The sequence below is a fragment of the Nomascus leucogenys genome, chromosome 11 (assembly GCF_006542625.1).
Source record: "Nomascus leucogenys isolate Asia chromosome 11, Asia_NLE_v1, whole genome shotgun sequence".
Lineage (NCBI taxonomy): Eukaryota > Metazoa > Chordata > Mammalia > Primates > Hylobatidae > Nomascus > Nomascus leucogenys.
Genome location: NC_044391.1, coordinates 62832377 through 62845019, shown reverse-complemented (window position 1 = coordinate 62845019; position 12643 = coordinate 62832377). Strand labels below are relative to the sequence as shown.

The 12643-nt window shown below is 39.9% G+C and overlaps 1 pseudogene; it reads left to right on the top strand.

The window, feature by feature from the left end:
- Positions 1 to 1611: 1611 nt before the first annotated feature.
- LOC100598140 lies at positions 1612 to 10352 on the top strand (annotated as a pseudogene).
- The last annotated feature ends 2291 nt before the right edge of the window (positions 10353 to 12643 follow it).

The window sequence follows — 12643 nt, the reverse complement described above, 5'->3', positions numbered from 1 at the left end:
CACAAATGTGGCTGTAAAATAGTTTCTGCTTTATGCACTGTTCTATAACTTGCCTTTTTTCACATCATCTGTGACATCTTAATACATTAGATCCACCTCATTCTTCATAGCTGTGATTATTGTATAGTAGTGTCCTTAAGTAGAGATGACGACACATTTCTGAAGTACAAAAGTGTAAGTAAATGAGTTTTAACTTGATAGGGGAGGTAGAAACGGACCAGTTTCTCATTTTTTGCTTAAATGTGATTTAAGGAACATTAGAGTAAAACTGTAGTGTAAGCATCAAAATAAATGTTAGATTTTTTAAAATTAAAAGTGAAATTTTCTACAGTTTGATACATACTAATAGGTCCTTGCAAAAGTTATTTATTTATTTATTTATTTATTTATTTATTTATTTATTTATTTATTTTGCCCTTTTAACGTTTAATGGCAAAAACCGCAGTTACTTTTGCACCAACCTAGTAGGTAGCAATACCTGATTTTGTGAAACTGGTGTGGCTGATAAATGTTACTTCAAGGTTCTTTTCCATATGTATTTTTAAAATATTTTGAACAGTTTAAAAACTATTTGTGGTCTGGATGTGGTGGCTCATACCTGTAATCCCAAGCACTTTAGGAGGCTGAGGCAGGAGGATTGCGTGAGGCTAGGAGTTTGAGACTAGCCTGGGCAGCAAAGTGAGATCCCATCTCTATAAAAATGTTTTAAATGAGCTGGGTATGGTGGCTTGCACCTGTAATCCCAGCTACTCCGGAGGCTGGGGCAGGAGGATTGCTTAAGCCCAGGAGTTTGAGGCTGCAGTGAGCTGTGATCATGCTACTGCACTCCAGCCTGGGCAACAGAGTGAGATTTTGTCTCCTTTTAGATAGATAGATAGGTAGATAGATAGATAGATAGATAGATAGCAACAGAGTGAGATCCTGTCTCCTTTTAGATAGACAGACAGAGAAAATTAACAAAAATTGACCACCAAATGTGCCTGTGCTTTGCCCACTGTTCTTTAACATTTAAAATAAGAGAGTCACTTGACTGGTTAAAAGATATTTTTAATATATAAAAATATATATGTATATTCAAAATTAATTTCAGAAACATGTTTTATTTAACCCAGTATATCTAACGTATCATATGGACATGCCAGTATAAAGTTAGGTATTTCATATTTTTTCCCCATACCAAGCACATATTTTTCACTTACAGTGCACTTCTCAATTTGAACTTGCCACAGTTCAAGTATTCAGTGATCACTTGTGGCTGGTGGCTATCATATTGGACCATGCCTCTCTAGAATGTAAACTCTCAAAGCAGACACCATTTCTGTTTTTACTGTAGTATCTATCACCTAGTACCCTGACCACAGTACTGTACATGGTAAACACTAACATTTGAATTTTAATTGAGAAGTGTTAGAATTTTTTTGTGAATTTGGAAGTTTGAACTCTAGCCATTTAAAAAACAAAGACATTAAGTAAAATGCTTCAAAAGATGCCCATCCTCATTGATAGCGAAATAAACCAGAAGAGTTTCATTTTTTTTTAAATTGTAATGAGTGGAGCTTGTATTTTTTAATGTGAAAAAGCTCAATACTGAAAAGTTACGGTGAATCTACTATGCAGGAACTACAGATGGAAAGGTAAGATTGGTATGATTTATGTACCCTCTTAGTTCACTTTTTGGAATTATTGATGATTCACGCACATAATGTTAATCTCAAATCTGTAGTAAACATGGGAATAACCTAAATGTCCAGAGGTAGGGCAATTGTTAGGAAACGATACATTTTTCTAGGTCAGTGGTTCCCACCTGGAGGCAGTTTTGGCCCCCAGGAGACATAAGACTGTCTGGAGACATGATTGTCGCAAACACAACTATACAGGTTGGAGGAAGGAAAAGGGTGAGTACTACTGGCATCTAGCGGGTAGAGGCTAGGAATGCTGCCAAACAACTTATTTGTTGGGCAGTCCCCTGCAAATAAGAATTAGCTAATCAAGAATGTCAATGCCACTGTTTAAGAAACTGGGATACGGGTAAATAATAATTGGAAGACGTGACTTGATACAGATAAGCACAGGAGGCCATAGCCACACAGGGAAGTCAAGCTGCTCTTGAGGCATAAGAAATGTTTCCCAGAGGAAATCACATCTGTACTGAAATCAAAAGGAAGAGTAAGGGCTAGGCAAGAAGGGTGAGGAAGAACTTTCAGTTATTTATTTATTATTATGGTTTAAGTTCAGGGATACATGTGCAGAACGTGAAGTTTTGTTACATGGGTATACATGTGCCATGGTGGTTTGCTGCACCCATCAACCCGTCATCTACATTAGGTATTTCTCTTAAAGCTCTCCCTCTCCTAGCCCCCCACCCCGCGACAAGACCCTGTGTGTGAGGTTCCCCTCCATGTGTCCGTGTGTTCAACCATTGTGGAAGAAAGTGTGGCGATTCCTCAAGGATCTAGAACCTGAAATATCATTTGACCCAGCAATCCCATTACTGGGTATATACCCAAAAGATTATAAATCATTTTTTAAAGATACATGCACATGTATGCTTATCGCAGCACTATTCACGATAGCAAAGACTTGGAACAACCCAAATGCCCATCAATGATAGACTGGATAAAGAAAATGCGACACATATACACCATGGAATATAGCCATAAAGACGGATGAATTCATGTCCCTTGCAGGGACATTGATGAAGCTGGAAACCATCATTCTTAGCAAACTAAACACGAACAGAAAACCAAACACCGCGTGTTCTTACTCATAAGTGGAAATTGAACAATGAGGAAGAATTTTCTAAGCAGAAGGTTTAACTGCAAATCCCCAGATGAGAAAGATTAACATGAGTTCTGGAAACTAGAATTAATTTGGAATGTCTTTATCCTGTTTTCCACAGCCACCAACCTAGATCAATCTAGGTAAGCTGTCTCTTAACCTAGGTTATAGCAACAGCCATCTAGTTTGTCTCCCTGCCTCTATTCCTCCTCTAAGCTGTTTTCCAAAATGTAACCAGAATGGTCTTCCTAATGCATTAATCTAGTAAACATGCCTGTCGTGCTTAAGACTCTACCATGGCATTGCTGGTGATAAGCAAACTGAGCAGGTGTCTTATCTCTTCCTGCTTTTGACTTCAGGATAATGGAAGTGGCTGTTGGTGAGAGAAGTTTGTACTATGAAAAAATAGGGTGGATCCTCTGACAAAAGTAGGCTCCAGAGCCAGTGAATCAGGTGACTGTTCTGAGGCTGAAGGTACTCCTTATAGAACTGGGGTGCATTCCGAAAACAGGAAGTCTGGGCCTTTGTGAACGACATTTGAAACATCAGGAACATAGGAAAGCCTTGGGATTTTGATAAAGACTGCTGTTCCCCAGAGTTGAGATTTTCTTCCAGTAGGGAAAAAGTACATAAGATGCAAAATGCCAGTGTTCAGTCTGTTGATAAGAGAGAAAACCTATCAACAGATAGCAGTAGATACAGTGGGAGGAGGAGACCTTCATTCTATCACCCTTTCCCTCTCATTTCATGATCATTTTAGAGTCTGGCTCATTAATCTTACCAAAACTATGACATATTCTAGGTGATTTCAGTAAATACATAAATGATCTTTTAAACACCTTAAACTCCTCCCGACCCTACCTCTAGCACTCATAGTCACAGTCTAACCTTGTCATAACAACTGCTGCAACCTCTATAATTTTGGCCTTGTACATCTCGCTCTCTGATCACCACCTCCTCCACCGTCCTTTCCACTTCACTTCCTCTAGTATCCTGACTTTAACAGTTTTCCTATTCCATGGGGATTCCAGTCTACTCATCTACCACTTCCACTGCCCTTTGTCCCCTTGATGTCCTCCTCTCTTCAATTTCTTGCCAAATTACATGCTATTAGATCATTATAATTGTTTGCTTGTGCCTGGGCATGGTGGCTCACACCTGTAATCCCAGCACTTTGAGAGGCCAAAGTGGGCGGAACACCATAGCTCAGGAGTTTGAGACCAGCCTGGGCAACATGGCGAAACCTCATCTTTACAAAAAAATACAAAACAGTTAGCTGGGCATGGTGGCATAGACCTGTAGCCTCAGCTACTCAGGGGGCTGAGGTGGGAGAATCGCTTGAGCCTGGGCGGTTGAGGCTGCAGTGAGCCAAGATCTGAGATTGCACCACTGCCCTCCAGCCTCCTGGGTGACACAGTGAGACCCTGTCTCCAAAAATAAAAAATTATTTACATGCGTATGCACTCAACTTTGCCCTCTCTCACTTTGTCGTACTACTTTGGCAAAACCACAACCTTAGTTAAATCCAACTCTAGATCTATCCTTTACCTGCACCAGTGCAGCTGAAAATGGCTGAAGGAAAAACAAAACTGCTTACTGGTCCTACTTTAAATTCATGGCCATGAACCTTATAAATATTAAAAAAAACCCCACGCACAATATATAATTTTAAAAAAAGAAGACTTTTATTTTCTGTAAAGGATTACAGTTGCCATCCTACAGGCTGGGAAGCATGCCTCAGGCCAAGATCAGAGACAAGTCTTCAAAGAAGGTGGGGTTGGGGTAAGAGCTTTATGCTGAACAGTTGGCTAAACATATGTATTCAAATTACTGGAGGAGCATTCATGAAGGTGGTCCTGAGACATTTTTATTGAATAAACATACATGTAATATGTGGCCCATGTTCACTTTGGAGTGGGGACTTAAGATCTTTTTAGGACATGAAAGCATGCAAGTGCACAACCTCTCTAAACGTTCCAGAACCAGCCCATGGTCTAGTTGGTGGTCTTTTTACGTGGAGAAAGTTTCTGAAATTGTCTCCTGTTTGATAAAAGCGGTGGTTATGGCTGGCGGAACAGGGGTTCAGTCAGCGTCTGGCAATGGATCAGCTGCAATTGTTTTAATATTGCTTATCAAGGCCAGTGCTTGTTTAGCTGCTAGAGAAAAAAAACCTTGCGGCCTTTAGAACATAGTTTATTCTTGGAAATGTGGGGTGCATGACTTAACCCTTGCCTGACATGCCTTAGGTCCTGTTTATAATTTGGTATCTTATTGCCACGAAGAGTCTGTTCTGTCAGTCTCATGATCTCTATTTTACTAATGCTGGTCAATTGTGTCTAAACTGCAAAAGGGAGAGGGTATAACGAGGTATGTCCAACCTCCTGTCCCATCTTAGCTGGGAACTGCTTTAAGGCTTTTCTGGGGTCCCCTTGGCCAAGGTCGGTGTCCATTCAGTTGGTACAGGGCTTAGGATTTTTTTTTTTGTAGTTTGCAACCTCAGGTGGCTCTTAATGTTGCCAGCAGTTATGCTGTATATCTCCCTGTATTAATCCGTTTTCACACTGCTATAAAGAACTTCCCTGAGACTGGGTACTTTATAAAGGAAAGAGGTCTAATTGACTCACAGTTCTGCATGGCTGGGGAGGCCTCAGGAAACTTACAGTCATGGTGGAAAGGGAAGCAGGTAGTTTTTGCACAAGGTGGCAGGAGAGAGAGCATGAAAGAAGAACAGTCGAACACTTATAAAACCATCAGATCTCATGAGAACTCACTCACTATGATGAGAACCGGATGAGGGGAACTGCCCCACGGTCCAATTACCTTCCACCCTTGATATATGAGGATTATAGGTCCCTCCCTTGGCACGTGGGGATTACAATTCGAGATGAGATTTGGATGGGGACACAGAATCAAACCATACCACTCCCTGATCTATTCAGTTTCCCACTTTCCTATGATAGTTTACACCTTCCCCTTTCTCTTCAAACCAAGCAGCGCTTCTTCCTCAATCCTCATATTCAGCTGACACCATTGTTTCTTCTTTCAATAATTAGAATTTTCACATGTTCCTAGCATTAGATCTACTAAAACCCATGTTCCTGAGTCTGCACCCATAGATTCTATCTTCCCCATGTTACTACAGCTCCCATCTAAAGCCATTTTCTTCATTTTGCCCTAGACTCAAGCCCTCTGTTTATTCAAGAACATTGTCCATCAATTCTTCCCTCTTTCTCTTATCTTGCAGTTTTTACCACTCTGCTGAATTTTTCCCAACAAAAATTCTTTGAAAGAGTTATCCATATTCTTTGTCCCCAGTTCCTCTCGTCAAGGTCGCCAATGATGTGCATGCTGTTGATTCCAATATCCAATTGCTAATTCTCATCTTATTTGACCTATGAGCAGAGTTTGACATAATTTGATGAGGCACTTTTTTCATTGAAATACTTTCTTGATTTGACCCCCCATTTCATCACACTCTTTGTTTTCCTCTTTCCTCATTCAGTACTTCTTTTCGTCTCTATTCTGATATTCCATTTTCTTCCACCCTCCTAATGCTGAAATATACCACAGCCTGTGATCTCATCCAGTCTATGCCTTTAAAAACATGGACCACCTATCATATTTTTAATATCTTCAGTCAAGAGTGTCTTCTGAATTTCACACTCTTCTCTCTTCCTTGTTCCTGCTTGACATCTCTGCTAGGATAGCTAACATCCATCCCAAATTTAACATGTCCAAAACAGAATCCTCAATTTTTCTCTTAAACTTACTCTATCTGGAATTTTCTTTATTTAGATGATTGTAAATTAATTCTTCCAGCTGCTATGGCTAAATTTTTTTTTTTTTTTTTTTTTGAGAATGAGTCTCTGTCACCCAGGCTGGAGTGCAGTGGCATGATCTGGGCTCACTGCAACCTCCACTTCCTGGGTTCAAGTGCTTCTCCTGCCTCAGCCTCCCGAGTAGGTGAGACTATAGGAATGCGACACCATGCCTGGCTAATTTTTTTGTAGTTTTCGTAGAGACGGGGTTTCACCGTGTTGGTTAGGCTGGTCTCAAACCCCTGACCTCAAATGATCTGCCCACCTTGGCCTCCCAAAGTGCTGGGATTACAAGCATGAACCACGCACCCAGCCAGGTATGGCTAAGATATTTGCAACCATGCTCTACTTTTCCCTTGATCATACACATTCCACATTCAAGCCATTAAAAATCCTATACCAAACTTCAAATTGTTAATAAATCCAGAATCCAATCACTCATCACTACCTCTATTTCTACTATGCTTGTCTAAGCAAGTGTGATCTCTTGCTTAAATAAGTGCAATAGACTATTATCAACATATCAGCTAGAATAATCCTTTTAAAAGATAAGTCATATGTCATACCTGTGTTCAATTCTCAGTGATCCACCATTCACTCATAGTAAAATCCAAAGTCCTTAAATGGCTACAAGACTCATAGGATCTGCTGGGAATCCATCCCCTCCCCATTCTCTCTCATATTCCATTTAATATTCTTCCCCTGCGCATTCTATTTCAGTCACATTGAAATGCCTGACACAGTCCTGACTAGGGAATGTTGCCCTGTTGTTTTCTCTTTGCAACTCTATTCTCCCAAATATCCCCTGGCCAATTCTCTCACCTTCTTCAAGTCTTTAGTGAAATGTCACTTCCTAATGATGCCTACTAGGTGAAGGCATAGCCACAAAATTTTTGATATTTCTCCTATCAAGGTAAAAATCCATATCCCATCACCTTGAATAATGGATGGTGTATGACTTCTTGGACCAATAGAGTTTGGCGGACTTAGCTTTGAGACTAGCAATTTCCACCTGGGACTCTTAGAATCCTGAGTTTCCTTGTAAGAAGTCTGATACCTTGCTTAGAAACCACCTGGAGACATCCTGACACTCCATGGAGGAAGGAGAGGGTCCCAGTTGAGTCTAGGCTTCTAGTCCTCCCTGTCAACTCCAGGCATGTGAGTGAAGTCATCTTGAACCCTCTTGGACCAGTGAAGTCATGTTGGATCTTGCAGCCCAGCTTAGCCACCAGTTGACACCAGGTAGAACAGAAGTATCGCGCAGTTAAGCCCTAGCCAAATTCCTGACCCACAAAATCATGTGACATAATAAAACGGTTGTTGCTTTGAGCCATTAAAGTTTTGGGGTAGTTCATTACACAACAATAACCAAAACATTTATCCTGACTACTAATGTAAAGTTGCAATTTGTGACTATATGTCTCACTTCTCACTTTGCTCTGTTTTTTCCTTCATAGTACTTATCAGCTTCTAACATATAACATATTTATTTACCATGTTTATTATCCTTCTCTTAGTCAACATCTTTTTCCCTGATTCACTGTAGTATAAACAGGGATTTATTTTTTTTCTGTTTTATTCACTGATACATACCTGGCACATAGAAATGTTCAATGTGATGAATGAGAAGTAATAAATGCTTTATCATAACATATTAAAGATCTCAACAGAGCTGTCCAAGAATGAGCAAGATATTTTTTAAATGGTATGGTAACTATGTGGTAATACTACAGGAAAAAAAAAATCCAGCAATTAACTTCATGTTCTCTGCAAAAGACATACCTGGTGACTTTCATAACAAAATGATGATGTGATTGGTGGAAAAAATGCCAATGTTATTAAAGGATATAATGTTTTATAGGAAAGAATATGGAAACTTATGGACTCAATTGCACAAAGGCAGGATATGACATAACATGCTACCTAATGGTGGTGTGGACTTACCAGTCTCCAAAGATTTCCATAGGGAAATAGAATTGTGTTTATTACCAACAGCACTGAGTGAAGATTCTGCTACACAAGGTAATCTCACCTTACCATTTTCACAGGATTTTCATCTTCTTTTTTCAACCCCTGCCTATTGCCTCACAACCTGACTATTCTAGAGACTTGAGCTATATAACTGCCCGTAAATCAGAGGCAAAATAATCCCAATATTTTCTGAATGCTTACCATGAGAGTGGGTAAGGCTAACCGCAATTTCCCAGGTCTAGCATCCCTCAAAAAAATCAGCCTGGCCGGGTGCGGCAGCTCACACCTGTAATCCCAGCACTTTGGGAGGCCGAGGTGGGTGGATCACGAGGTCAGGAGATCGAAACCATCCTGGCTAACACAGTGAAACCCGTCTCTACCAAAAGTACAAAAAAATTATCTGGGCATGGTGGTGGGTGCCTGTAGTCCCAGCTACCTGGGAGGCTGAGGCAGGAGAATGGCATGAACCCCGGAGGCGGAGCTGGCAGTGAGCCGAGATGGCGCCACTGCACTCCCACCTGGGCAACAGAGCGAGACTCCATCTCAAAAATAAAAATAAAAAAAATAAAATCAGCCTTCAGAATTCTCTGAGATCAATTCTGCAATACTCAAGCAAGTGACAACTGAAGTTTGAAAATAAGTGGGGAAGGACACAGCAGAAAAATAAAAATGGAAGAAATCAAATGTAGTATTATCAGAAAAAATCAAAACTCAAAGTTTAAAATGGGGCAAAAGACTATTTTATAATGGTTTTGTGTACACACAGCAAAATCTCCCCCAAAATATAAGAAATTGGTAAAGCCACCATCATAGTGTCACTCTTTAATAAACTTCTTTCATAATTTGCATATCAAGAAGACAAAACAGCTGTATACAGAAGGGTTAAATAATGCAATCAAATATATATACATATTATAACCATATTTATAAAACTTAATAATTTGCAAAGAAAACCTTCAAAAACTTGTGCATTAGGCAGGATTAGCCAGGATAAGGTTGGCTACAGTGACAGAAACCCAAAGTAATGGTGGTTTAAAGAAGATAGAAACTCCCAAAAGAGTGGGGGGAGGTACATCCCTAGAAACACTTAAAGAAGAAAGTCAGTCAAGACATATTCTACCTTTGACTTTTGAAGCCAACCGTTTGAAGAAAAGCAACTAGGGGTTTTTATTTATTGAGATTGTGGGTGGGGCTCTGGTGGCTGTATGCTGTAGCTATGCCATTTATAGCACCAATCCTCTCAAAAGTCTGTTTGCCTTTTGTACCTGCAACTACAAAGCAGATCAAAAATGTGAAAATGTTGCTATGCAGAGGAGGATCCCTGGTAGACATTGGTAATGGCAATGGACACATTAATAACACAGTAATAGCAGCTGCAAAGGAAAGATTCACGGCAGTTGGTTGTGAATTTAATCCGTGGCTAGTTTGGTATTCCAAGTATCATGCTTGGCAAGAAAGTGTGCATGGCTCTGCCAAATTTTATATTTCAGATTTGTGGGCAGTTACTTTTTCATAGTACTCAAACACTGTTATTTTTGGTGTGCCTCTCAGATGATGCTGCAGTTGGAGAAGAAACTTGAACTTGGGGATGATGCCAGAGTCATTGCTTACCGGTTCCCTTTTCCCCACTGGACCCCAGACCATGTAACTGGGGAGAGTATAGACACAGTGTGGGCATATGACATGTGCACTTTTAGAGCAGGTGAAACGCTGAACATTGATGCATTTCCAGCCAGTCATTCAAATATAAACTTTAGTAAGAGTGCTCTTCTGAAAAGTTCATGATCTTCCCTGATTTTATGGAAACTTACAGCTGTGCACCAGAGCATACTTTTCTTTGGTGTGTGACATGGTTTGGCTCTGTGTCCCCACCCAAATCTCACCTTAAATTGTAGCCCCCGTAATCCCCATGTGTCAAGGAGGTAATTGGATCATGGAGGTGGTTCCCCCATGCTGTTCTCATGATAATGAGTGAATCTCAAGAGATCTGATGGTTTTATATGTGTCTGGCATTACTCCTGCTTGCACTCACTCTCCGCTGCCACCCTGTGAAAAAGGTGCCTACTTCTCCTTTGCCTTCTGCCATGATTGTAAGTTTCCTGAGGCCTCCCCAGCAATGCAGAACTGTGAGTCAATTAAACCTCTTTCCTTTGTAAATTACCAGTCTCGGGTATTTCTTCATAGTTGTGTGAGAACAGATTAATACAGTGGGAATATATTACACATTGTATTAGTGTGAAAAATTACTAGTGTGATTAGAATGAAATGAAAAATTACTATTCCTTTCCTTAACTGTGGGAGAAAACAAACAGAAGTTAAGAAAAACAGGTAGATTTAAAATCTGCTTTTAATGCTATATTCTAAGAAATGTACTTACTGCCTTTTTATGCAATTGGATGCATGAAAATATGAATAAGTGATGGTCATATGGTCATGTTTATGGGTAGGAAAGATGTCAACAGCTCTTCATATTATAAGGAATATGGCTTAATGCCACAAATGAGGAGAAATGATTTTTTTTGAGAGGGGGTCTCACTCTGTCACCCAGGCTGGAGTGCAGTGGTGCAATCTTGGTTCACTGCAACCTCCGTCTCCCTGGCTCAAGCAATCCTCCTATTTCAGCCTCCTGAGTAGCTAGGACCACAGGTGTGTGCCACCATACCTGACTAATTTTTTGTATTTTTGATAGAGATGGGGTTTCACCATGTTGCCCAGGCTGGTCTCAAACTCTTGAGCCCAAGTGATCCACCCACCTAGGCCTCCCAAAGTCCTGGGATTACAGGCATGACCCACCGTGCCTGGCCCTGAGAAATGATTTTAAAAAGTAGCAAATGTGAATTTGAATGTGAGTCAACAAGCTTCATGTATCTGAAAAATGAATATTGAATGATAGCTCGAATAATCCATGCTTATCACAAAAGAGAATTGAACTCTCAGTCATATACCTGTAACCTAAATACTGAACTATCTTAATGGAGATGTAACAAAGTAAGATGGTTACATCTTTAAACTTACATGATCAACTTGATAATTTTCTTTTAAATGAGAATAAAGAAGATAGAAGCTTATTCTCTCACGTAAATGTAGTCAAAGCTGATTTGGAAGTTCTATTATTATCAGGGACTCAGTCTCCTTCTAGCCTGCTCCTTGGTCATTCCTAACAAATGGCTTCCACCAGTAGTATAAGAATGCCATTCTGGTTCCATCTACCATCTCTTTTTTAGCTATGGAGAAAAAAATGGAAGGAAAAGGGCCTGCTTTTAGCTTTTAATAAAACTTTTGGGGAGTACCATCAATTACTTCTACTTACATACTTAGTCACATGGACACATCTAGCTGCAATGAAAGTTGGAAAATTTTTACATATTCTGGATCTTCATGGGTCCAGATAGAATTTGTCATATTTACTACAGAAGGCAAAGGAGAAGGAGAAGAAGGAGAAGAAGAAGAAAAAGAAGAAAGGAGGAGGAGGACAGAAAGAAGAAAGCTTTTGAAGGGCAACAATCAGTGTCCCATCTTGCACATCTAAAACATGTGTTTGTTTTAGAGTTCACCTGTTGGATAATTTGGCTGCATATAGAACTCTAATTTGGACAGCAACTGTCCTTTAAATTTGGAAGGCATATGTTCTATTGTAATATTGTTATTGAGATGTCTGATGGAACTCTGATTCTTGAACTCTTGTATGTGGCCTGTCTTTCTGGAAACCATTAAAGTCTTTTCTCCTGGAGGTCCTCATTCCGCTGGGTAATTCTCCTCGGAGTTCTGAAATTTCACGATGATGAAGGTGGGGATGAGCCTTTTCTCCTTCGTTGTGCTGGGTACTTAAAAAACTCTTTTGATTTGGACATTTGACATTTGAAACTTTATTTCTGGGAAATTGTCTTGAATACTTTCCTTTCACTTTTTATCTCTCTTTCTGGAACATGTATTTTTCAGACATTTCATAGCCTGGACTAGTTCTCTAATAAACCTATCATTTCTCTCCTACTTCCAAACTTCTATTGAGGTTTTGTTTTGTTTTGTTTTTGTTTTTGTTTTTTCTTTTTGGGACAGAGTCTCACTCTGTTGCCCAG